Source organism: Ornithodoros turicata, chromosome 1 (genome assembly GCF_037126465.1).
Source record: "Ornithodoros turicata isolate Travis chromosome 1, ASM3712646v1, whole genome shotgun sequence".
Lineage (NCBI taxonomy): Eukaryota > Metazoa > Arthropoda > Arachnida > Ixodida > Argasidae > Ornithodoros > Ornithodoros turicata.
This window is the reverse complement of record NC_088201.1, coordinates 35,670,459-35,698,291: the sequence shown is the minus strand read 5'-3', so window position 1 is coordinate 35,698,291 and position 27,833 is coordinate 35,670,459. Positions and strand designations below refer to the sequence as shown.

Below are 27,833 nucleotides of genomic sequence, written 5' to 3'. Positions count from 1 at the left end.
CTCTGTTGCGCTTAAAAGTGTTGTGCCAATATTGTTGGACCATGTGCAGCACGTGTTTATTACTCGAAAGAAATAGCCTTGCAACACCTGGAGGTTCGAGATGAGATAATCCACGGAGTGCTGATTTTAGACAGCCGTGTCCCCAACAGTACCATTCACGGACGAGCACACAGACGACACGGGCACTCATCGATGACCACTCACTATCTGAGTGCTAACGGAGTCCACAACATCAACCGACATAAGTGTAAACTATCAATTTGAAAAAAAAAAAAAAGAAAAAAGAGAATTGCAGATGTTATCAGAGTTGGCATGTGTAAATGACGTAGCGTCCCCGGCAAGATAAGTGTACGTTACAGGATTAGGAAATAAGAGGGTGAGAGGTGCTTGGCACGTGTAACTGATCTTCAACATCGTAAATTCAACTGCATTGGTAGTGGTGCGGCGGCCTCATCGGCTGCCGACGACGTCACGCTGCGTCGTTTGTCCGTGAATTGTGTGATGCAATCAACAATATGTCTCCAATTTACCAACTCTGGTATTCGTCTGTGTCGGGAAGGTGCAAAGAGAGGGCCGAAGCGTCGTCGAAGTCAATGCTTGCAATGTGCTGTGGTGCGTCTCGTGATAAGAATGAAAAGGCTAATTCACCTGCCAGCGAGATTGTCTGCTGCTGCTGCTAATTGATAACGCGACAGACCTGCGACATTGTGTCTTTTCTGGACGAGTTTGTTCGAAACCAATAGTCGGGTGTTTCACGGTATACCGCAGTCTCTGCTTGAATTCTGAGGAAGCTGCGTGTACAAAGTGGCTATAGCCAATGTACTTGCTGTGCATCAGTGTGAAGTGCCTCAACGTCAGACTGACTCTGGTACAGAGGATGTGTATCGTCTGGGCAGCTCTCGTCAGGACTTCGGGCAGCGGACAAAGACGGTAGGGCATTGTTCTCGTTGTAGTTTTGGAATATTAAGTGTTCGTAGTTTTCTGGACATGCTCAATGTGTTCCGCGTTTTTCTTCAGATTGAGATACAAATTTGGGGTCTCGTTAAAAATAGTTGGAGAAAGAGCTCGGGGTTTTGAGATCGAAACAGTTTGCGTCAAGCAAAGCAAGAATTATGTAGCGCAAGCATTAACTTGGACGCTTAGCAGTATGGTTTTGGAGCAGTATTGTCACTGGCAGCCAGGCCATTTTTCAACCCCTAGAGCAAGCTGGCAGTGTTAAAACAAAACGATTTCCAAGTCTAGGCGGAAGCACTTTCAATTGTGCTTCCCGTCATAAATACATCCATGGAAGGAAGGAAGTTTTCCTTTGGTTCGGATCTCCTTCCGTTGTCATCACTATTAAAGTTGGGACGCAAAACTACAGGCGTTTCTGTATCCCGATTCGTTGGTGGCGTATCCTACTCGGTGAACGCTGACGCCGATGCAGCAAAAACGGAGTCGCCGACGCCATGTGTGCGACAGTACAGTGAGATGAAGGCACGTTGAGGTCCTTCTCCCCTTTAGAATAAGTTCCTCTCACCAACTGGTCCGCGGAGGAGGAAACGACAAAAGATCTTGTACTGCTACGGGCCACCAAGCTGACGGAACAAAGATGGCTGAACAGCGCGGATCATTCAGATTCATAACAGTATTTTTCCAGAAACGGGACTCCATTTCCACATACCAGAAGTGTTTTTTTCCGGAGCTGGGGTGGTTGCTAGGTGGCAGAAGTCTTCGAGATGTTCTTTTAAGCATCCTGCACTAAGGGCATCCCGGTTCAAACGATGGTTGGATGACAATAATGTTTGGTGTGCCCATGTCACCTCTTCCACCCACTACAATCGTTGGTTTCATCGAGTCGGGCGCCATAACGGATACATTTGAACTTCGCCAGAGGATATTGGTTGACGACGTGGCAGCCTTTCACGAAGGCCATTGTGGAGTTTTTGTGGATAGGCTTTCGTCGTAGCCTTCAATGTGCCTTCTAGAGGGAGTGCACCTTACCCTTTGGCATGCATTATACCCTTTTTGCGTTACACCCGTTATGCCCTGCGGGCATGCCCTTTCTGCGTTTCTTAGTGGGTCCCCAGTTTCTTTTAATTTGTTACCGCTTTCAGAAATAAGCGAGCTGAGGTTGCTGGTTTTCTTCACAAGAGCTAAAGTTCTCATTTTGCGCTACAATGTGCGCTAGATGCACCGATACATCATCACAGCTCGCTTAAATGCGAGCCGATTCTCTGCCAGACTACTGATGGCCTCAACTGCAGCTTGCATTTGTTTGTAAAGCACTTGTCAATATTTCACATTAACGTCCAACGACGGAAGCGAAGCACAAATGCGGCGCTTACCTTTTTTTTTTCTTGTAGACGTTCATTAGGAAAGACAACAGGAGACACTATTTTATAATTGTAGCGCCCCCCTTTGAATTAGTTAAAGAGGTCTTCCTAAAGTTTGTCGCGTATCGCGTGACGTTAGATCACGGCTGGGTATCAGTGGCAGCATGCAGATCGAATGACAGCGGGACAGCCTCAGACGCATTTGTGGTTGTCCGTGCATAGCTGAAATACGATCCTTTTTATGAGGTTGTTTGATGTCGGGGCCGCGCTGGCATCTAATGATGATGTAAGTCGACCGTAGCCACCATTGGCAAGCTTTATGTGAATCATGCGTCATGATTACCTCGGTGTACGCGGACTGCTCCGGGGCGCCGCCGGGTATGCTCCCAAGTGTGAGGCCTATAATCAGTGAATGCATATGGACGCAATCATTTTGTAATTTTGTACGCATAATGAACCAGGTTATGCGTATGGTGTCAACAAGTTGCTCTATGTGCCTCGAAAGGAAAGGCGAACAACAATAAGGCCCAAATTTTTGAATGAGACTTTCCTTCCGCTGCTTTCATTCCTTTCTTTAGGAAGCAAAAAAAGAAGAAGAAAAAAGCTACTTTCGTCAGAAGGTCGCCTTCTTTACCTAGTGACAGTTTTGAACTCTGCTTATGCTTTCCTAACGAAAGGAATCTTGAGTGCTTCCAGCAGCTCGTCTGATAGCGAGAGTACAGAGCACAACTTTACTAACCGCGTCCTAAAGACAAGCTATCGTCCTTTATTTTGAACCCAAACATGTTTTAAAGTTGTACTACATGGGTTTCAGAGTGGACCATTTCAAGAAATCCCAGTCCTGCATGGGGCATGCGTTGCACCATGGGTGGTTATTGAGATGGGAAAGAGAATTGCCGAATGTGTTTAGTTTCCGATGACCTTGACACGTGTTAACGTTGACGTAGTAACGATACCCACGCGGTGTATGCTGCCAAATATGGCATAATGAACACCATACGTCACAGCAGATAAGACAGCGGTCCTGCTTGAGCCAATAATGAGCTACAAGGCCCTGCTAGAAAACAAGAAAACCGATGGTGTGTCGACGAAAGGCGAGAGTTGCAACGAAAGGTAGCCACCAACCTTTCCAAAGGCGGCCCTTTCGTGTCCGCGAAAGGAAGACCGAAAGGGAAGGATTGTTTGAAACTGGGCGGAAGGTTTTCTTTCTGAGCGAAAGAGGGATCGGAAAAGAATGCAGCGTTTCAAAATTCGGGCCTAAGAAATAGACGATGAGATGGGTGTTTCACCGCTGGTCCCATTATATGTGAGACATTACGGGAGTGATATGAAGATGAAATGAATTAAGTACGAGTCGTTCACGGTACAGCTGAGGTGTCCTCAGGTGGCTGTGCCATACAGAACAGAAGAGAGAAATGAATGAAATGAAAAACGAAATGAAGAAAGAAAAAAAAAGCACCGAAAGGGAGCACCGAATGTCGTTAAAGCATCTGGAGCAAACCGAAAGGCTATCCTTGAAAGCATCCTTTCGAATTTTGACTTTTGACCTGCTTCTATTAAAAATTCAAATCGTTGACAAGGCCTAGTAACACTGAATTCCCCAATACCATTTAAAAAATGAAGATTAACACTGTCAAATAAAAATTTCGTAAATTAATGTTGAGATCTTGCACGAGAAGGTGGTGGCCAACGCTGATATTTCGCAGAGGTTTGCACTGATCTTCGATGTTTGTTCCATGCATTGAACATAGTTGAATAATAATGGTGGTGCCGTGATGTTACGCGTAAGGTTTCTCCGCCTATAGTATGGCGACATGTTGCACGTGCCGCAGGGTAGGACTGCGAATAATTTCGACCACCTGGGGTGGCCGAAATTCTTCTTTTGACGTGCGTTGGAAATCTCTGACACGCGGTGCTGGAAGCAATGTTTATGTCCTCGACATTGCTTGCACTTGAGCTCAGCAAGCCAACACGTTACCGACTGAGCTACCGAGGAGAGCTGAACATAGTTCGGTGTGCAGAACTTGACCGCATAACCAACCATCAACCCGACTGACACTGTTCTCTCCCCTGATTTCTGAAAACGGGAGGCGTGGACCTTTGCGTGACACGTAAACAGTTATGGCAAATGTCACGCAAAGGCGTACGCCCAGCGTTTTCAAAGAATCAGGGGTGAAAACTGCATCGTTCTGCGCAATGGTTGGCCTCCAGCGTGTTATGCGGTGAAGTTCTGTTCTAAGAGTGCTGCTTTGGACTTAAAGTGCTGCACTAAAAAGTGTTGACTTAAAGAGTAACTTGAATACTTTGTGCCTATACATTTCTGGATCGAGCGAGCACTTGCATGCAAATACGTTGTCGCATGCATGAAAAAAAAAAAAAAAAAAAAGGAAAGTCTTTACAGTTTCTTTACTGACTTCGCAAGCGGAAGGTAGCAGAAGGCTTCTGTAAAGGTCACGATTGTCGCGCAACAATTTGCCGTCCACATTTTTAACCTGCTTCTTTTCTGTATTTATTCCAGCATCTCAACGAGTGAGCTCTGCCGTTTGTAATATGTATCAGCCTACGAATTGTAGCATTTGTAAAATATCGCTTAATCCGCGACAAGCGTTCTTCACGGCGTCATGGAGGGGGGGGGGGATATGTTTATTAAGAAAAAAAGAAAGGAGCGTGATGTAACCTTGCGAGTTCTTAAATGTTGCGATTTTTCTGCTGTTGCTGTCACTTCGTCGTAAACGTGTAATGTACGTGCCATACTTAATTTCTAGCACGTCATCCCTAACCGTATCAATACCGTACCGTGCCAACGCGGTGAGAACGGTGCCCAATAGAACAGTCTCTGTTCGAAATGTTGGCGGCTCTCGTCCTGAGCTTCTTCTCTTAACGTTAACTCTTAAAATGGACGTTTAAATGAGTCTATGAACTGCAGCAAATTCTAACTACAGCTTCAGAGCTTGACAAACGCACATTTATCGATGTTTCAAGAAATACTGCGCAATAGTGTTTCAAGCGGAGATACCTGGTATTTTTGCCGAAGTGGAATCGTGCGCAAACGAGTGTGAGCATTCGAGAGAGTATACGGCAACATAGGCAGTATGTTCCGCAGACGCCATGTGGTCTGGCGGCAAGCCGTGCTCGTCCATGGAAGCGCATCGGTGTGCGTTGGTGCGTGTCGCGTGTTACCCTCCAGCTCAGCTTCTACGTGATTGTTGCTGGGCGTGAGCAACGGACTACACCCGCTATCTATACCTGTTGGGCCCGGACTAAGCGTAACAACCATGTTCGCTCGACTGGACATTAGTGCGCAATGTGTGCGGCGCCGCGTGCCAGTGATATCTAAGAGGGGAAGCACTACTCGCAGAAAATCTGATGAAAATTACCAGATACGCACGGGGGGTTGTGTTGCACGTAGCCAACCCAGCTCACAAATGCTTGGCCGTTCAGTCTTGCCTGCGTTGTTAATTAGTTCTGGCTGAAATTAACCCAAATAATCGTCGTTCCTTGCGTGCTATTTCTGTCAAAAAAAAATAATCTAAAAGTATCATTTAAGGCACCTAGTTAAACCAGTCTTTGAGGTGCAAGGATAAGCTGCAGATGTAGGTATGCAAGTCTTTCGAGCTCGCGAATGCTAAACCATGCTAAACCCAGTTTTGTTATTGTTCTTTTCGTATAAAGAATTGCAATAAACAGCTGCCGCGAGAACGAATTATTCCAATATGGTACTTTTCTTTCTCTATATCTTTCTGTCTCCCTTCTTTTTCCTTTACTTTGCACCTGACCATGGTGCGTGCGCATGTTCCACACTCTTAAAACAACACTTCACCACATAACACACTCCTAGCCAACCCTCTTACCGTATGAGATCGTTCTCTCCCATGATTTGTTAAAAGCGAGAGGCGTATACCTTTTTGTGACCCTTCCCCAATCATCATCATCAAAAAATAAAGTTAATGTTGTTGCGACATTTATGGCTGGTTCACACTGTTGCATTTTCACGCTACGGATGCGGAGCAGCACGGTTGTCATGGCAACGAAGTACGGCGAACCAAAAAAGCATACGAATCGCAAGAGTTGGGCTCGACCGAACTCCATGCAGTACGGATTACCTCCGCCTGTGCAGCTCACCAATGAGCGAAGGCGCAGCGGAAAGTGGAGATAGATAGATATATAGGTAGTTAGCTAGACGGTAGAAAGAGTGGAGTGGAGCGGGGGCGTTATTGGTTAAACACAAGCGTTTTCCGTATCAAGAACCCATGCGTCTGAACAGCGTGTCGTACGACAACCGCATCCACACTCGATCTGTACCGTGCGCCCAACAGAGAGAAGTTGCCATGTGAACCAGGCATTACGCGGTTATGTTAATTGTTACAAAAAGGCGTACGCCCCGCGTTTTCAATCAATCTGAAGTAATAGCGGTATCATTCCGTTAAATGGTTGGCCTTCAGCGTGGTGTATGGTGAAGTTCTGTTTTAAGAGTGTTGGATTGGATTGGAGTTGAGTTAAAAATAATATGTAGTATTGTAAAAAATATTGTAGTACAATATTTTGTCCTATCATATACTCTTAAAACAAAACTTCACCGCATAGCACGTTCCCGAAGGACATTGTTCTCTCCTGAGTTGTTGAAAACAGGAGGTGTACGCCTTTGTTGTGACATCTATGTACTGCATAAATGTAAAAAAAAAAAAAAAAAAAAAGAGGGCGTGCGCCTCCGTTTTCAACAAATCGGGTGCCAGAACGATGTCATTCGGGATGATGGTTGGCTATAGGAGCGTGCTGTGTGGTGAAGTTCTGTTTTAAGAGCGAGCAAGCAGTACGTGGAACTTACGCTACACCTTGAACCCCACTTATACAGCTCCATGATTTTTGCGACCGCTTAAAAAGATATATGAAAAACATGATTTAAAGAATGCCGATCCCACGGTCATTTCGCATTTCACAGATTCGTTTTGCGCTTCCGTGATAATTCGAAAATCTGCCACAGAAACCCGTCGTTTCCGACTGCAAAGAACGACCGAAGTAACGCAATTTCTTCGACGATTCTTGCGAACCCGTAATCGCTGTGGAATAAGGAACCATACTTAAACGCGCGAAACGCCGGTGCGAAGGCTACTTGGACCGGCGTATATTGCTTATCCTCAGTGCGCGAATTTCCACAAAAGCGGGAACCACTTAAGAAAATTAAAGCGTACGTTGCATGCTCCGACAAGAAGGCGCGTTTGTCACAAGAGTATATTTCTACGATGTTGCTGCTGTAAACACGTCAGTGAGGAAGGCCCGGCAGTTGTTATTGTGGGCGTTGGTGCCGTCGAAGCTTGCGTCATAATTGATGTCAGTATCAGAGGAGGGAACCTGGGTGGAGCAACAACCTGTCTTCCCAGAAATCGGCTCTTTACGTGTTGCACAATTTGCAGCAGGTCTTGCAAGGCGGCACGCACAGGAATTAACGGTTACTGGAGCACGCAACGTTCGCTGCTATGTGGGAAAAACTGTTGAACGTGTGGTTCTCTTTCACGTCAGTAGCTTGCCTTAGTTCCTTTTGTTTCGTAGATAACGGTATGGATACTTGCTTTTAGTAGTGGATATGTGCTATTGTGCTCTATAGGTACGCATTTCAGTGCTGTGGCATTTTGTAAAAGCCTTAATGTTCTCGAGCCCCTTATTTTCGCAAATTTCGCGAATGAAAAATTTCGTGAATTTAAAGGGCACGCGCAAATTTCTAGCACGATTCGACACTTGAAAAACTATGCTGTAATCGCAAAGTTCGTCTTCACAGTTGGTTGCCCAGCTAAGCATTTGAACTGCTTTATAGCGCAAGCAATGACAAATGCGGTACCGGCAATCTAGGCCTTGTCAAGAAGTAAGCCAATTAAGTCACGCATTTTAGTATCTAGAATTTGCGAAAGTCAGCGACCGCGAATATGTGCCTTGTAACTGATCCGCAAGAAATTGGAGCCGTAAAATTAAAGGGTTTAATGGTGTATTGTATGACGACCTAAACGGGGTGTTCCGAACAAAGTGAAATAAACGATTGATCCATTTAATTTCTACCGGAGCCTTAGGAGAATTGAACGAAACAGCAATATCTAACGTAATTTCAGTAGGTTAATAAATTCAAAGGCGAAACCAGGTTCGAAATGCCACGGCACACGTTGAAGAAGACACAGACTGGGCTTAAGTAAGAAGGCGACAGTTTAATTCCTTACTCCCGAGGAGATTACGTGCTGACAAGTAACTCTGTCTACGAGCTGGGACAAATCAGGCCCGTTTCAACGGCCTACCATCTCTGTCACGCCCAATTATAGCTTTTCCCGACAGGCACCAATGCCACTATACCATTACTGCGCGAGTTCTAACAACGGTTTGGAACGCTATTGACATAATTCTTGCCACTCGTATCTAATGACATTGGACGAAGCTGCGCTTTTTACTTTTTTTTTTTGGTCCGCACGCTTCGTGGAACGTTCGCGAGGTGTCGCCCGCTGCTCGGGGCTGCAAGTGCGGTGCTTCGCTGCAGCTGGCGTGAGAACATAAATGAGCAGACTTTGTGTGTGCTGGAGGGGAGCGCTGTGGGAGCTGTTGGACGTACTTCAATAATCTAATGAAGGGACCTGGAATTGAAGAAGGATAAAATGTGGAACAAATCCAGCTGTTGCATTCGCGTAGGGAATTGTTCCGCGTTCTCCTTTCTGGGAAACGTTAGCGCCGCGTGACGTTTTCTTTCTGACGTCTGGTCTCGCTTTGTTGCTGGTTGTTGAAGCTACGCTTCGGAAATCTGATTTAAAGTCTACATCTGGCGGCTGCTCGTGGCTATGTCCTTCCGGGTGGTATTCGGGAAAAAATCGTGTCCACAGCGCAATTTGTCGAGAGAGCTCGGAAAAATACTTCGCAGCTCGTTTAAACCCTTTTTTCGCAACTTTCTTAGTCTCAGTCAGTTGCTATATCGATGAACTGCAAACTTCTTTAGGCGTTTTTACGAAAAAAGCTTCTACGTTAAGGCTCTCCCTCAGTGGTTTGCCCACATCAGGAACATTTATGGATCTTGGGTTGCCCGTCTGCCCGCTAAATGCGCAGTTGCGCGATGTATTTACATTGGACCACGGCACGCTGGTTAACGACAACGATGGAGCAGTCGCTGGTATTTTGAAGCCTTCTTGTGTAGTTTAATTGCCCGCGCATTATTGCACGTGCGGCAGATCGAATCTGCGTTGCAATATTGTAGGCCACTTGCATGTTGCGCGGAACCGTTTCTAAAAAGTGCGTATGTTTCATTACGGTCATGGAACGTACTTCACTGAAACAAGGCAACAGAACAGAGAGACAGTGCAAAAAAAGAAGCACCTAACACAGTGCTACATAGTAAATAAGATAGCCAGCCAAAAACGGCAGAAGTATGGTACCTGAAACGGGGATCAGCTCGTATGTACAAAAGCTGTGTGCTCTGTAGAATTATGTACCTAAGCATCGGCAGATAACATAGCAAAAAAATAAAAAAAATAATGTAAAGAAGGGCAATCGCGTGCAGAATGCAACTGACGACCGAAAATGGACGAAATATGGGATCGTGCAAAGTAGCTGTATAGTGATTAGCGATGATAGTCAAATAGAGTAGTGTATAAACATCGGGGAAATAAAACGAAATTAACGGTGAAAAAGCTTGGGCATATGGGCAGCAAGAGCACAGAAGATCAGTGAACGGCTGAAGTTTGCGCAACGTTAAATATGATGCTTTTAAGCAACGGCTAGATAAACTCTTCGTCGTGCGAAGGAGGAGTTGTAATCTCGTGCGCTCATGGTAACGATATGGTGGAGGTTACAGGTCTGCAGAGCGGGTGATGGGCGAGTAGTATTTTTATGTTTTTTTCGGGCAGACACTGGCAGCGCTCATGCGGCACTCGTACACGCGGCTGGTGGGGAATATTCATGTGGCAGCGAAACGCCGGGACACGTAAACAGTGGCCAACTGTCTCCCGGGACGTGTCTCGTCACACGTGGCTTCCGATCGATCCTCGACTATCACTGACCTCTAGGCATCAACAGGAGGCCAACAACGTTCAGTTTCTATGTACAATGAACACAATCACAGCATGCTGCATGAATATCCCCCGTTTACGTTGGATTCTTTTCAGTCCGCCCCCTCTTTGAAAACATGTTTAGGCGCGAGAGACCATATTAAATACACTCTTGAAACAGAACTTCACTGCATAACAGTTTCCCCGCCAACCAACATCCCAAATGACAGAGTTCTCTCCCCTGATTTGCTGAAAACAGGGGGAAAAGACGCCATTTCTTGTGGCTTTATGCAGTTCATAATTGCCACAAAAATGGCGTACGCCCCCCCCCCCCCCCCGTCTTCATCAAATCAAGAGCGATAACGTTGTCATTCGGGATGATGGTTTGCTAGGAGCGTGCTATGCGGCAAAGCTCTGTTTTTAGAGTAGCGCGAAGCTTGATTAGATAAACAGGTGTCGAGCGTTTCGTGCTTTATTGGGGGATAGGAAACACGCAGTTTTTTTTTTATCCCAGGAAGCCGTCCTTCACTGCTAAAACAGAACTTCATCACACAACGCGCTCTTAGCAAAATACCATTCCGAATGATATCATCTCTCCTGATTTGTTGAAAACAGGAAGAGGCGCCTATCTTGTGTCCAAGAAGGTCCAGAAGGGAATCAAGACGACACATCAGGTTGGAAAACAGTGGTGACCGCTCAATCACGTCGCGAGCAGCAAGGGGTGCTTGAAGCCGTGTCTGTGATCGAATGTGATATTCTCATTTCTCCGCTCAATGATTCGAGGCACTCTACACTGTTAAAACAGAACTTCACCACATAGCACGCTCCTAGCCAACCATCATACCGAATGATATCATTCCGTGTCATGATTTGTTCAAAACAGGGGTGAGGCGCCTATCTGGGACAAGATAATCTGTCCCAGATAGGCGCCTCCTCCCATTTTCAACAAATCAGTGCACAGAATGATATCATTCGGAATGATGGTTGGCTAGGAGCGTGCTATGTGGTGAAGTTCTGTTTTAACAGTGTAAAATGGGCCACTTTTTCGAAAGTGAAAATTAATAACTTTGACTTGCGTGTATGCCTACTACATCGCTTGTATACTCCGGAAGTACATTACACCGGCTGCGATGCTGAAGACACATAAAACAGAGCCCACGTGAACAGGATTTGATCCCATGTCTCGCATAACACTATACCTCCAGCGCCACTCAGGCTGGAGCTACGTTCCACTGCTTTGAAGCGCAGTTTATTTTATTTTTTCTCGATTTTGGTAGCTCGAGTTAGTAGGAACATTACGACGTAGGGCACGCAGTCTAAACTATGTTGTTATTTGAAAGATCCTATCATACCATGCCGCGTAGGAAGTGAACACAACAACAGCTTGTGTACACAATTGTAAGACAGAACGAAAGAAGCGCAAGTAAGATGCAGCGCGTGGTTGGGAGCGTGCCCGCGTGGCTGCGTGGTCAGACTGTAGTTGCCAGCTAATGAGGCGGATGGAGCAAAGGACTGGCGGAGAGCCTGTTGCACGTTCCTGGGCTTGATTTATGCAAACAAAGTCTCCGTCTTGTCACTGTAATCAAGGCAGCGCCGGCATGCATATTCTGTTCCTGCAGCATTTCCTAGCCAAGCCACGTAGCCGTCGAAATGCCAGCCCGCACGGTTTGACGTTCCATACATCTTGGGGGCAAAAACGGAGGGGAGGCTGGGGCACGACGTCTGCACACATGCTTCGTGCTTATCTCACGCAAAGCGCCCGAAAGGCGCCCCCGACGAAGAAATGCGCTTATGGTGATAAGGCCTGCGGATATATTGAATGGCGCGAATTACATAATCTGTACCCCACTATAAGCTTCACGTGGCGTTGTTCGGGCCAGACTAGCGGATGGCGCTTGAGTTAGGAACATAATCACTTGTAGTCACCAGATGTTGCCTCAAATACGCTACCTTCTAGGTAGAGCCCCAAACATGCTTTTCATTTGCATGACGTACACTGCAATGTGCTTCCGGCGTAAGGGAATCGACAGGTGTCTGTCTGAAACAGTGCAGAATAGGGCAGACCAATATTTTTTATTTTTTATTGAGCAACCCCGGATTACGTGCGGGGGACGTATTTCGTTTCCCTATAGCAACGTTGTACATAAAAAGGGTGTCCGAACTAACATGGGATATAAACCCACGGATTTAACGAAAAATTTAACACGGATTTAGCACCATGTTTTAAAAATGAACGAACGCTCGACGTGAATGAAGCCCACCGAATGTGGTAAGCAGTGGTGTATAGTAATCACCAGAATTTTGTCGTTGTGCCTAATTTACGAGATAAGGATAATTAGCTAACTTTTAAAATATTGGTTGAAAAATTAAGGCGAGGTGCCAACTGGAAAGTTGCAGAGTGCCTTGAGAAATACCCGACAGAAGTGTTTCCCACAAGCTACTCTTCGTGTGGTTTTCGTGGTATTGTTTCGTGGTATTGTTCCAATTCACAACTCGGCCCATAAGACGAATAATTAAAAAGTTAGCTTTAAATCCCGAATTTCCCGGGCTTTCTTTCGAAGCAGGAAAAACAAAATTATAAAACACTGAAGCTCTCCTTTAATGGTTACAAGGTTGCATGCAGTGGACTGCATTTCGTCAGGTAGCGTCAGGTAGCATTTGGTACCTGACGAAATGCAGTCCACTGCATGAAAGCTTGTAACCATTAAAGGAAAGCTTCAGTGTTTTACAATTTTGTTGTTACTTCTGCCAAGTGGACCTTGACCCAATCCTCTACATTCTTAAGCAGGAAAAAATAAGAAAGGTCGCACAAAGCGTACCTTGTTGAGAAGCACCTCGGTCGAGCACTCCTCAAGGCGCTCTAGAACTTTCCAATTGGCCCGTGATTTGAAAGAGATACTAAACAGTCCGCCGAACATTCTTCAATTATGGTACTCCATGAAAGAACGTGGCTCACAATATCCAAATCTGCCATTCCTTTAGCCCTGGCTGGCGTATCTCACAAGATACAATGCCATTCAGAAAGCATAATCCGCGCGACTCTCTCCTACCTTCTTGGATCACAGCCACGTCCCACGTGTAGCAACGCTGCATTCCACTCGTTGGAGATCGGGGACATTTCAGACTCCTAGCCATTTACGGGCTTCGTTGAGAGTTGAGACAAGCTGCTGCGCGTGGGGAGTACCGGTTGTGAGAATGTCGTCGTCACCGCGCGGAGCGATACAGCGCTGAAAACGTAGTGCGCACATGAAATGGAACATTGTGGACATTTGATACGGTTTGAACTCGCTATTTTGGGGGTTTTAAGTGGAAAGATGTTTAGGATCTACCTCACTTCTCGATACTTCAATAAGTTAATGATAAACGTCCAGTTCTTTGGTTGATAGGCGCAACGTCAAAATGACGTGCGACTATTGTGAACAGGGCATCGCAAGGCGGGGCATGACCATGAAAGAGTGCGATGAATGTAGTGTCTGTTTGAAGGTGTTATGTAATTTTTTCCGCCAATAATTTTTTGAAAACTTTCACCGTCGGCAATGTAGCACAGTGCGTCAAAGAAAAGTGCGCATTGTATTCCGATTTAGTGCCCATTTAAAAGTTAGCATATTTATTTTATTTTATTAAGCACAATGACGATAATAGTGGCGACTATACATGACTGCATCCAACTCGTTTCATTCGCATAAAGCGCTGCACTTTTTTTCTTTTTCTTTTTTAAAGGAATGGTGCATGTTAGATGGGGTACCCTATAATGCATTATTGACTATTTCTTGTCTCCTATCATCTCCGGTTCATCAGGTTTATATGTCACACTACTAATTCCAGGGTATGGTATGTTGATAACATTATTATCTCGCAACATCACTAGTCACACCTCTTTCGAGTGTGGCAAAAATAGCCGGCCCAGTCACCCACACTCTTAAAAATGAGTTTCACCACATAGCACGCTCCTATAGCCAACCATAATCCCGAATGACAACGTTCTCGCCCCTGATTTGTTGAAAACGGGAGGCGGAGCCTATTTTGGAGCATTATGCACGTGCATAATGTACAAAATAGGCTCCGCCTCCCGTTTTCAACAAACCCGGGGCGAGAACGTTGTCATTCGGGATGATAGTTGGCTATAGGAGCGTGCTATGTGGTGAAACTCATTTTTAAGCGTGCACAGTTGTGAGCTCAGGATAGTCTGCACTGTTAAAACAGAACTTCACCACATAGCACGCTACTAGCCAACCATCATACCGAATGATATCATTTTGTGTCATGATTTGTTCAAAACAGGGGGGAGGCGCCTATCTGGGACAAGATAATCTGTCCCAGATAGGCGCCTCCCCCCTGTTTTGAACAAATCATGACACAAAATGATATCATTCGGTATGATGGTTGGCTAGTAGCGTGCTATGTGGTGAAGTTCTGTTTTAACAGTGTGGTTCCTTCCAGGCAGAAAATTCCGTAGCCTGTAGAGCAGGCTTTGCCACTCGTACACGTTTATTGTGGCAGAGAGCGCTTTACAAGTGGGGCAACAGGAATGGCATTTACTCTTAAAGGAGAACCTCACCGCATAGCACGCTCTTAGCCAATCACCATCCCGAATGAAATCGTTCTGCCTCTGATTGGTTAAAACATGAGGGGTACGCCTTTTTATGACACTTATGTCAATTGTCACAAAAAGGCGTACGCCCCGCGCTTTCCACAAATCAGGAGCGATAACTGTATTATTCTGTACAATGGTTGGCCTCCACCGTGCTATGTGGTGAAGCTCTGTTTTAAGAGCGTTAGGCAATGAACATTGTGGCTCATGATCCATCACCCTTGAGCATCTCACTCGCCCTCAGGCAGCCGTTAGCACGATACGTTTTGATCTGGGCGCGTATACCGAGAAATGTGACGAAAATGCGTTGACCGCGGCCAGGTCCACGGTAGGTAGATTTGCAAGGACACAGGCGGCTAACGGAGCGTGCTGAAGAAAGTTGTTCATTTGCAGTGACATGTATTATTACTTTTGTGCCCTTTAGCGAACACACAAAGCAAAGGAAATCAGTGTTAGCATCACCGCACTTCGTTTGAGTTCTGACACTACACTCTTAAAACAAAATTTCGCCACATAATTGGCGCTGAAGAGCAACCATTGCACAGAATGACACCGTTGTCACTCCTGATTTGTGGAAAGTGCATGGCGTACGCTCATTGGTGGCAAGTAACATAACTGCACACGTGTCACAAATGGGCGTACGCCTCCCATTTTCAACGAATCGGGGGAGAGAACGATCGATGTAATACGGGATGATGGTTGGATGGAGCGCTGAAATTCTGTTTTAAGAGTGAATGTTCACTCTACAAGCAGAACTTCACCGCATAACACGCTCCTAGCTCAGATTGATATCGTTTTCTTTTCTTGATTTGGTGACGATCGCAAGTGTACGCATTTTTGTAAAATGTATCCAAATTCACACAAAAAGGCGTAAATCACGAGATCACAAAAGAGAACGATATTATTCTGAATGAAGTTTGATTCTGAACGTGTTATGTGGTGAAGTGTTTTTAGAGTGTAGCTAGAGTGTAGTAGAGTGAAAAACGACAGACATTCCCGGCATTATCGGGCTGTTCTTACATTTACCTTACTCGTGTGATATAATGGTTTTCTTGGCCCTCTCTGTTTCATCATCGGATGAGAACAAAGGAACACAATGTGTTTCTCTCTTTCAGCCGTGATCCTTGCCCATGTTGTTCCACTCTGAATGTGCGAGAATTAATGAGAATAGAGTGATACCATGGAGGGCTGGCGTTTCCACCAGAACAGATAAGAAAGAGAGCATTTAACTCATCCAATGCCCGGGGTTTATCGAAGGCGAAAGCTTTTCATTAAGCAAGCAGCAAGCGCGAAAGTCGAGTCATGTATGCGTGGATATAGTACAGAAACGTGTGTACGCGAGTCTACCTGAAACATGTACTTCGCATTTGAAATGGGATCTGAATTTGAAGACCTGATCTGATTTTGGCCTTCAGGTGAGCTCTGACCTGAAGGCCGCTTCTCGGCAGATAACGGATGTAGTAGTTTTTGTGTACGCTGGAGAGCTCTGAAAGCGAGGCGCGCGCGCGTAGGTGCTCTCGCCTCGTGTCACGTCTCACGTGGTACACTTCGCGCGCATTCTTTCTTACCAGGAACAAACCTCCGCGCAAGGTGTACGCTGTAGAAACAATTGCGATGGCTGTTTCTCGACACGCTCTACATTCTTAGAAATGAACTTCACCGCATAGCACGCTCCTAGCCAACCATCATCTCGAATGATATCGTTATCTGCCTTGATTTGTTGAAAACGGGAGGCGTGCGCCTTTTTTGTGACAATTATGAACAGCATAAGTGTAAAAAAAAAAGGCGCACTCCTCCGGTTTCCAAGAAATCAGGGCAGATAACGATATCATTCAAGATGATGGTTGGGTAGGAGCGTGCTATGCGGTGAAGTTCATTTTTCAGAGTTCACAACTTTCCAATTCACAACTCGGCCCATAAGACGAATAATTAAAAAGTTAGCTAATTAATTGCGTCTATATTAATTAATCAGTCGCCACGAAGAAATACAGGCGATTAGAACACGCCACTCCTCACAATATTCTGCAGTTTTCATTCGCTTATGACGCACCGCGTTTTTTTTTTAGCCTCCGGTGCTCGTTAGATTGGACACCTTGTAGAACCAAACGGTCGTTCTCAGCTGGGAAGGGCACGATGAACTTATAAACATATTATTATAAAATATATTCTAGTCCCCTAAATTACAATTACGTACTATCTATTTTCATTCACCGAACCTGAAATTTACTTTTTAGCAACGCAAATAGTCCCTACACTTCACATGATCTTCCTTGCATTTAGTCCCAAACGGGCTGAAATTACTCCTTTTTTTTTTTTTCGCGGAGTGTACAAGCGCTATCGCGTTCAGAGCATTAGGATGCCTGGGAAGACGTCATTTTTTTGTGTCGTCTGCCCCAAGTCCAGACGACCTTCCTTCATGGAGCGCTCTGTTCACTTGTAGCAGCGGTGGTACTCGTTGCCGAGGCCCCCTTTCAAAAGCACCACATGGGTGGCGCTAATGTAGGAATTTGACGCCGATTTCGTGCGGTCCTAACGACCTCATGCTCGGAGCCTGCATTATTCATCCCTTGATTACCTATTAATGTCCCGGAGACGATTCATCATCTTGTAATCAGGCTCTTCGCGTGCCCGAGGCTCGGAAAAATTTATGTAGATTATCGGCGTGAATCTTTAATGACTGCCTATTTCTTGAAGGGAGGGTTTGTTTGATATTCGACATTTGCAATTCGTTTTGTAGCTCGGATTGACGACGCGTTTTCGATCGCACTGAATATGAACAGTGATCGTAAAGATTTCATTTCAGGTGAACGCGTATGCGGGACTTGCGTTTAAATAAAATAAAGACTCGTGTAAGGGCGCGTCCACGGTCATGGAGAGTATTGTGGGCAGGCCGCACCAGGCGCCGATAAGGTTAAACATTGGGCTCCACAATAATATATGGACATGCATATTTGTACAAAGGAACGATAAATGCTAAGAACAGTTACCAAAACAATTAAAAATGTATTTCGCATTCAGGTCTGGAAAACGGTGTAAACAATTTCCAAGTCTAGTGAGGGTGATGCAATCAATTTCGTTCCTGGACTTCAGAAGTGTTCAGTATGGTTCAACCAAGGAGGCAAGCAAGCTGGTGTAATGGGCTTGTAGGTAACATTTTCCTCGAATATGAGGGCAAAAGGGAGACGTACGAAGGCACGAGACTCAAACCAACAATGAAGATTTATTCGAAACACACAAGGCCCACTAGGTGGTAGGGACAAGATCATACAAAAATTAGCCAGAGCTACACACGCCTGGCTAATACAGCATGGAGTGCGGATGATATCGGCGGCCTCCAAAAAGGAAGAGCAGGAGCTTACTCGTATGTACCCGCTTAGTGGAGAATTTACCTCAGTTCCACGGTATCTTCCCGAGCGACTCTATCGGACGGGGTGTCGGCGGAGACGCAAATGCGAAAAGAGCAACGCCAAAGTTAGTTCAGTGCACGTGAGCATACAAGTCTTACGCTACGTTTTCTCGGGTATGTCCTGCGGGAAGAGACCGGTATACGGTTGACCGCATATTCCTTCCTGCTAGCAGCATCGCTTTCAGCGCCCTCATTCGCAGTTTCTAACAAATCTTCCATCGTCTCTCCCAGAGTCGTTGGGATACTCTTGGCTTTTCCTCCGGGATGTCTTCTTGGTGTATCCTTTCTTCCTCGCTCTCCTTCATTGACATCTCTCCTGATAAAGTTATAGGTTTTTTATGGGCACCTTTAAAAAGAAAACTTGAAACTTGAAAGTCGTTCGTGGTGATATTCGCTGACTGGAATCGAAAGAGATGGCGCGTAAGGCTACACGTTACTCTGTCCTCTCTACCAGAGAACATGTTCTGTTTACCAGTGTTCCAATAAATATTGGTAAATATTCACGCAAATGGCACGTCGAATGATAGAAATATGTGGAGGTTACAAGCTCATGTGAAAGAGTACACGGCGTTATTTTTTCTCTATACATATGGATGGAGAGGAGGAAAACACAGATTGTGGGAGTGGTTAGGGGTAGCGCGAGGTTAGCTGTTCGAAGGCACCTTTCCATCAACGCCGGTATTAAATTTGCCCACGTAAGGGGGCAATGGCATACACTTATAATGCGCATAATAAAGATTCCTCGGTTCTTCGAAAATTATTTAACGTGCTTTGAAATGTCAGCAGTCGGAACACTGTTTGCAGACCTTCACGCTAAACCGCGTACCTGAGTAATCTATACGATGTCACCAAATTCCTAGCGTGCTGGTTCGTGGTTCAAACACGGCCCGGCTGGTCGACGTCACCCCACCCACTCCTACCACGCAACCGTTCTGATCAGCATGCAAAGGGACGGCGGCAGTACGCACGAAGCGTCGGTCTCATAATTTTTACCTCTGTGGCTATTTTTAGCAATGAAACATAGCGTGAGTACTGCTAGAACGAAGAAAATTTCCCTATGTATTTTGCTTCTAGGTCAAAAAGAGACATTTAGATTCTCGATGCACGTGCCAGAGAGTTTCCAGTCGTACGAACGTTAGATCGGAGGAGCAACATGGGTGAGAAGGTGGAATGCGGGGTCCTTCACTAATAATTGAGTATGCCATAAGCCAAGGATTTATTACAGATGTCGTAGGAAAGTTATTTAATACATAAATGGCACTTGTGACCGTTAAGGATGGATAACGTTTCATTGCGGCTTTGACTTTAAAAAGTTCATTTCAAAGTCACGGAATCGTAGACCGTTAATATACGTTACGCAGTCGTCCGCAAAAGTCGATCTTTTGAAGAAAGACAGAATGAGACTAACCTTTTCATTCATTTCAAATTTATGGGTTTCCTATCTTTAAAGGGACGCTGAAGTGCAAGGACTTCTTCTCGTGGAATGAACGATGCTGGCACCTTTACTCCAACACAAAATGAACGGGACTTATCGGAGTCATCGTTCATGATTTATGAGCGAAAGAAACTGCAAAGTACGCTTCTCTCTCGCGTTGCTTCTCAAGAAACGCAACAATGCGGAGAGACCTCGGATTGGTCTCCTCAAACGATCTCCCGCGATGATTGGACGAATCGTTTGAGGAGACCAATGAGAGCCCGCTCCGCATTGTCGGTCTTCTTGAGAAGGAGAGAGAGAGAGGGAAAGCATATTTTTTTTCCATCGATCATAAATCACGGACGACGCAAAGGATCAATTCCGTTCCTTTTGCGTTGGTGTCAAGATAACGACATTTTTGTTTCCGCGAGGAGCAATTTTTGCACTTTCGTACCTGTTTAACTGCCTTTGAATACAACTCCAACAGTACACGTTGTGAAATCTCAAGTGCATCGGGGTGGCTGGCAGGAATGTTGCTGGTGCGCCCTCCATTTCGCTTCACACACACTCGCGCACATACAAAATAAATACTAAGTGTGTAAGAACCGTAAATTACCCGTCCACCGTCATGCAGTCACACTTTGTGCTGCTCGGGAAGGTATTCCTTGCGAATGAACGGCTGAATCTCTGACGTGAAACCGAAGAAAGAGAAAGGAAAGCGGAAATGATGTTATTATCTGCATTGCTGGGTTCTTTATTTTCGCGTGATCTCGTTTTCGTGGACGCCGATTGCTCTCCCTATTATTCAAGTTGACTGATCGATGCGGGATGCCAAGAATCGAATTTTCTTCAGGGACCGCATTTGATCTGAAAATGGAAACAGAGTACGTCAGGAAGGAAAAAAGAGAGAGGCAAGAAATGGAACCAAAAAGGTGCTGTTTCCGATTGCTTGCCGTAGCCCCGGAGGAGTTTACGACGAGTCCCCGTAAGAACGCGCAAAGAAATAAAATTCGGTTGCGGACTATTGCGTTATGCGCCGTTGCCAGATAAACATATCCTGCATGGGTCGTTCGTCTTGTCATCCTGTTTCTAGAAAAGAATTTCCGCGTTACAAGAAATTATTATGTGACAACTGTTGCGTCGGGACAGCCGGCTGGGACTATAAGTGCACTATTAAAAGAGAGTTGTATTTGAACGTCAAAATGAGAGGAGGAATTGAGTTTGTTGATGAACGATGAACTTTATTCCCATGAACCCCTTCCCATAAAAAAGGAAACACAACTCAAAACACAACACCTTGTATAGGCCAACCATTGCACAGGATGATCCCGTTATCACTCCTTATTTGTGGAAAGCGCGTGGCGTATGCGCTTCTGTGACAATCAACATAACTGCATAAAGGCTGATTCACATTACAGCGTTTACGGCTGCGTACAGCGTCTTACGTGTACCTTCGTTCCATCCTGATGTTCCGTTGCAATGATTCGCTGTCAGTGGACGTAACACGCAAGCGCAACCGTAAACGCAGCAGTGGGAATCAGGCCTAAGTGTCACAAAACCGCGTACGCCTCAAGTTTTCAACAAATCAAGGGCGAGGATGATGTTAGTCCGGATGGTGGTTGGCTAGGAGCGTGTTATGCGGTGAAGACTACAGGAATAGACCATCATCCGCGGCACGTCACATCAAGGTATCATGTGATTGGGAAAGAGTGTATCGTTGGCAAAACAAGCACACGTTGGTGTTGCCGTCGTGTAACTTCGTGGTTTTCGCGTTTCGTGAGGTGAGGTCAGGATAGTATCTGCCTCACACATGACGTTTCCCTTCGTATCTCCTTTCCACAATGGCATCCATCATCGGAAACAACCATCAAAACAACGCATGTGACCGATGGCTGTCATCCCGCGTGGCTTTCTTTTGCCAGCGACATGTCGCGACACCTGGCGTTGTGACGTAGATTGTTCGCAAACAGTCAATCGTCTATTGTACGCTGGATGGTGTCCTACATCCCACACTAAAAAAACAGAGTTTCACCGCATAGCACGCTCGTGGCCAACCATCACCCCGAATGACATCGTTCTTTCCCCTGATTTGATGAAAACTGGAAAACGGGGGGCGTACGCCATTTTTGTGGCAATTATGAACTGTATAATGCCACAAAAATGGCGTACGCCTCCCGTTTTCCGCAAATCAGGGGAAAGAACGATGTCACTCGGGATGATGGTTGGCTAGGGGCGTGCTATGTGGCGAAGTTCATTTTTAAGAGTGTAGGCGCTCTTTCACGGAAAGACGCTAAAGAACTCGCAGCCTCGTCTGCTTTCGCCAATCCTCTCACCAATCCTGGCAGTGACCTTTACTGGCATCTTAACTTTAGGCCGTCATCATTCCAACATCTGTTATCATATATCTCATTTCATCCTTGGTACTATCGTGGCGCTGCTACGCTACATGACGGCTGCAGTCGTGACTGAGGCCAACAACGGTAAGCCATTCTCGTCACCACCACCGTGTCTAAGAAACATAGAACGAGAGGATCAAGGTGCTTCCGGAGTGTTGCGTTTCTGCACCGATAGCGTTAATTTGTGGTATTGATGACGCATGTGCACTGTTAATTTGAAGCATCAGCTTTTTAATGCGTAAGCATTAGAGCCCTCGCTAGGCAAGAATCGCGGCGTGTTGTGTCTGTAGCCACGGAAGTGGAGAGAGGCGCTCTGAGGGGAGAGCAGGAGAGGGCACGTGGATATCCGACGCGGCGCCGGCGTGGCGGCAGGGCGGCAGTGGCAAGTGCAGCTGTGGTGGTCGACAGTTTCAGATGTGTCTGTGTGGACTCGCCATGGACTATGAAGCTGTGGAGAGGACCGGCGACGATACAAGGCTAAGGCTGCGAGACGGCCCCGCCAAGCTAGCCCGAAAGGCTCGTTTGCCTGCGGATGCTGTCTTGCGTTAGCGTTGTGTAGGGTCGCGTGAAGGGTTGTGTAGCGTTGTGAAAGGAGGTTCCAAAAGGATTTTCAAGTTTTAATGCTAACGCATTTCCGTCGGCTCCACCAATGGATTGACCATATTTTTTATATCCTAGTTGCGAACACGAATCGAAATAATGTGAACAAAATACAGAACTGTAAACAACACAGCAATCGAATCTGGCTTACCAGCAAGTTGCGAAGGATGCGATACATTTCGAGAAGACGTAGAAAGAGGAATGCAGTTTAGGATTTCACAGAATCTGTAAGATGAAGTACATTGTGAGTCAAGGTAAAAGGTCCAGAGACACACTAACGTACGTATTACCAGGCTGGCTCTCCTTACTTCTAGCAAATGAGCGGGTTGCCGTGGCTGGAAGTATAGCATATAGCTTAGAACGGGAAAGTACTCAAAGCAAGGCGCTGTCGCTACTTTCCTTTATCTTAGTGACAGACTGGTTATTCATTAGCCAATTGACATACCCTCAAACTCAAGCTGGGTTGATACCAAGCAACGTGTTTTACCTCGAAATGGTATTCGACGCTTAAACGGTAAAATCGAAACTGAAATAGAAATGCACACGCGAATATCTTTGCCTAAATATGAGAAGTCTCATCAACATACTGTGTCGTGAAAAGTGGACGTCTAAATGCGAAAATCAGTTGAGCGCCACACTTTTATCAGCTGCGTCAGTGTATTGTATACGCTATCGCCGAAGCGTACGTAACGGATGGCGTTGGTGGTTCTGAGCGCGCGCAAAACAGAGAGCTTCACGCAGTGCGCAGAACCACCACGATATTCCTTACGTACGCAAAGTTGATAGCGTACGATGCACTAAAACTCACTATTTCCCTTATCAAGTTGTTGCGTTCGTGCCATGAACATAACTTGATAAAGAAAAGTGTGTTTTGATGGTGCGGCGGATAAAGTTCTCCACCTGCTTCGGCTGTGGGGGATTATATCCGCTACAGCCTCAAATTATTCGCCTTGTTAGTCGCTATGAGTGTACAATTTTACCTTCAGCAATCTACGAGTGCAACGTTGGGACTACCAAAGTTGGAAAAGGGCGATACGTAAGAAATCAAGTGCATTTAGAGCGACAAATAAGTTATGGTATACGTACAAGGCGACATCGGCAGGTTCTCCCGTCTTATGAATTTGTTCGCTTGATGTACACCCAGTGAAACTCGAGACCTAGAGGCTTATTTTATTAATTGTGCACGTCTCTTGCAAAAATCGAAGTTCACTTCCGGTGCCAACGGGTGAGGAGTTTACTTTGCACCCAGCTTCCCTGCCACGTATGTACTAATATACATCTACCTTACGCCTGCCCCAGTACAATCTTTCCAGCCACATCACTGCCATATTTCTGTCGAAGAAGTAGTTAATGATCAAACCCCTCCATCCGGCACTTTTCTCCTTTCGCGAAACCTTTTGAACTCTTCCTTTTATGTTTCCTATAGGGCACTATAGCTGAGCTTGCACACCACGAGCGCAGTACATCAGAACGGATAACACTTGCCGGACTGTTACTCATCCAACGAGGGGAGTCTGGACCAGTGCGTATCGCAACAAGTGAGCGCACACCAGCGCAACCAAGTACACAAATCTCGGCCATGGACATTACGCGAAACCCGTCAGCGAAATATCGCGAGCCCCCTTTCACAGCATTTACTGGCTCCGCGATAAGGGGAGAGCGTGGCATGGCTGCCTTTTTCTGTTGTCGAAGAAAGGCATTTTTTGCTTCGCTTGCGTTATCGCCTTGGCTTCGCGTGAGCAGAAAGGGGAGGAAATGTCAAGGGAGAATAGAAACATGGGGGAAACGCGGAGGTGTATTTTCGAAGGTCATAAAAGGCGCAGAATGATCAGCTCGTGCGCTCTGGAGCATTTCTGTCTTTCCCGTTACACTGCTATGCGATAGTACGTTGACGGTAGTAGGTGAGGTCACTAAGGAATATATAATATTCCTTCTATTTGTGTATTCTGCAGAAATAGAGGTTTAGAGTTTCCCGAATTGCGTACATTTGCTTCGAAGTTACACGAATGACCGATTGGATTATATTTGATTTGATTTATGTTTTTAACTCTAAACCCATTCAATCTAATTCATTGGGCGAATTAACGATGTCAGCTTTCAAAGTATTTCGTCAAATGGTAACTGAGCTTTGTCTTAGTACTTGTACCTTGTAGAACGTGTACCTTAGTCCACTGTTGTTTGTTTGTAGCACCAACTTCGTCGAACATTGTAAGCTGCTGCTGTTCGCACGTGGCATTAAGATTTAAGGGTAAGAATGTCAGCCGCCTTCTAGAGGAGGATACACTTGCTCTTGGAGGTGGTCCTAAAACCGAAACAAATGAAAGAGATGTAATTCACTCGGAAATTAATTCGCGTTACCTTTTCGTAGCCCTTTGACGTCTATACCACTGTGCGGAGAAGAAAACGACATACGTTTCTATGCGGTATGGCCTCTATGATGTTCCTGCAGTACTCTATTCCTTTATAGCGTTAAATTAGAATATTCTTCTATTACATAATGCAAATTTATTATAAACTGTACTATTTACATAGCTACGCACACAAATCTATTGAATTGCGCAGAAATACCCGCACAGTTTCGCTCGTAGTTTCCTACACATTCCCTTACGGCTGTTTGGGCGCTTCCGCATGTGCAGGGCACCTGAATGTTAGCGAGTATTTCGTGCTGTAAATAAGGGGCGCCACGTAAAATCGCATCGTTTCTTGTTTTTTTTTTTTTTTTTTACGGTGGAGCGCCTTCCCTAGACCGCACCTCTGACAGATTGTCAAAACTAACGCAGTAGCCGTCAACCTGCAGGCTTTACCACATTGTTAGGCTGGTCCAAGGATGCAATAAAAATGCACCCGCGACTGACCCGCCGGAGAAGGCGCGACCACACGCTTGTCACGTACTGTGCTGCAGCTGCTACCCAGCTGCTCACGATGGTAGCATTCCCCCTCCTGCCCTTCATCGTCGTGAGTGCCCGTTCGTAGCACGCCTGAGACTTGTTTGTGCACACGAATAAAATGTTAATGCGTTAATGGTCACAAAAAGGCGTACGCCCCGCGATTTTCACAAATACAGAGTGGTAACGGTATCATTCTGTGCCATGGTAGGCCATCAGCGTGTTATGTGAAGTTCTGTTTCGAGAGTGTGCACGCTAAAGAGAACTTCACCACATAACAAGCTCCAGACTAACCACTGCACAGAATGATCATTGACGAGAGGGCGAGGCGTACGCTTTTTTTGTGACAACTGATACCCTAGCCACGAAGCAAACTCAATGCATTAAACAGAATGGCATTTACTTCAGCTCCGAACTAACCATCATCTGGAATGACATCGTTCTCTCCCCTGATTTGTTGAAAACAGGAGGCGTACGCATTTTTTGTGTGACAATTATGCCGAACATAACTGTAACTGAAAAGGCGTAAGCCCCCTGTTTTCAACAAATCAGGGGAGAGAACGATGTCATTCGAGATGATGGTTGGTTAGGAGGTGAAGTAAATGCTATTCCGTTTAATGTATTAAGTTCGCCGTGTGGCTAGGGTATAACACAACTGCATAAGTGTCACAAAAAGGCGAACACCCCGCGCTTACCACAAATCAGGAGTGATAACGACATCATTCTCTGTAATGGTTGGCCTTCACGGTGCTATACAGGGTAGTTCACCAACCATGATAGAAATCCATATGAAATAACGTAGGCAACGGAGAGACATGCGGTCAAGGGATTTTTTTTCCTGCCAGGAATATTTGCCACATATTGGTACAATTTTTATTTCATTTCAATTTATGGAAATTTAATTTCTTGAATTGAACTCCGAAATGCACTGAATGGGACATAAATTGAATTGAATTGAAAATTTCCCAAGTCGACCTAACGTTTTCTTTGCGGAAATTGGTTCATCCTGGCCATTTTACTCAGTATAGCACTTGATAAGACACCTAACGCAACGACAATTGCTGAAATAAATTCGCCGAAAATCCCGGGAAACGAGTCCTTGGCTCCGCCTCTTTTTGTCGGCTCTAGTTTGAGCGCCAAAGTGCGATGAAAGGAGGTTACATTGACACGCCATACGAGGGGGAGAGGGTTAGAATCGCAACCCACAGAACAAACACGCGCTGTGAGTGCAGGAATCAGAACTATCTTATCAAAAACGAGGTCACCCGACGTTTTGACAGGCAGGGAGAATAATCAATTTTTGGAGTTTTGCGCTCCGGCCTCGTATGGCGTGTCAATGTAACCTCCTTTTGTCGCACTTTGGCGCTCAAACTAGAGCCGATTACCGCGGATTTTCGGAGGATTTATTTGAGCAAATGTCATTGCGTTACGTGCCTTATCAGGTGCTATGCTGAGTAAAATGACCACGAGGAACCCATTTCCGGAAAGAAAACGTTAGGTTGAAATGGGAACCTTAGGAGTTCAATTCAAGAAATTGAATTTCCATCAATTGAAATGAAATAAAAATGGTACCAATATGTGGGAAATGTCCCTGGCAGAAAAAAAAAAATGAGAAAAGAAAAGAAACCATTGACCGCATATCTCTCCGTTGCCTACGTTATTTACTATGAATTTCTATCATGGTTGGTGGACCACCCTGTATGGTGAAGTTCTGTTTTAAGAGTGTGCACTCGTAAACACAACTTCATCGCATAGCACGCTCTGCGCGAACCATTGGAATGATAGGGTTATCGCCTCTGATTCGAAGAAAGAGGGAGGCATACGCCTTTTTGTGTCAATGTGGATGTATGATAATTGACACAAAAAGGCGTACGCCTCCTTCTTTCTTCGAATCAGAAGCGATAACCCTATCAATCGTGACAATGGTTGACGAAGAGCGTGCTATGCGGTGAAGTTCTCTTTTTAGGGTGTAGGCTACCATTAAATGACATTGCAGGGGACTGCATAGCAGAAGTCGGTCATAAAGCTACACTCTCGGAAAAGCAACGGATAGTAAAAGTAAGAAAACGTTCGATTCTTGACCGCTATTTTACGTGTTATCACCTTACGCTCGGGGCGATGACGGATAGTAAGGATCAAGAATCGTTCGTTTTCATACTCTTATTTTAAGCGGCAACGGTTGACGGTTACGCCATCCGTCAAATGTTTACTCTTATA

At 45.6% G+C, this 27,833-nt stretch overlaps 1 long non-coding RNA gene across 1 annotated transcript in view; it reads left to right on the top strand.

Moving 5' to 3' along the window:
- Positions 1-448: 448 nt before the first annotated feature.
- The window catches only part of LOC135377982 (uncharacterized), a 291,104-nt gene continuing 263,719 nt past the window's right edge, over positions 449-27,833 (top strand). Inside the window, exon 1 of the long non-coding RNA XR_010418234.1 lies at positions 449-930. This is a non-coding gene — a long non-coding RNA (uncharacterized LOC135377982). The remainder of the gene's footprint in view (positions 931-27,833) is intronic.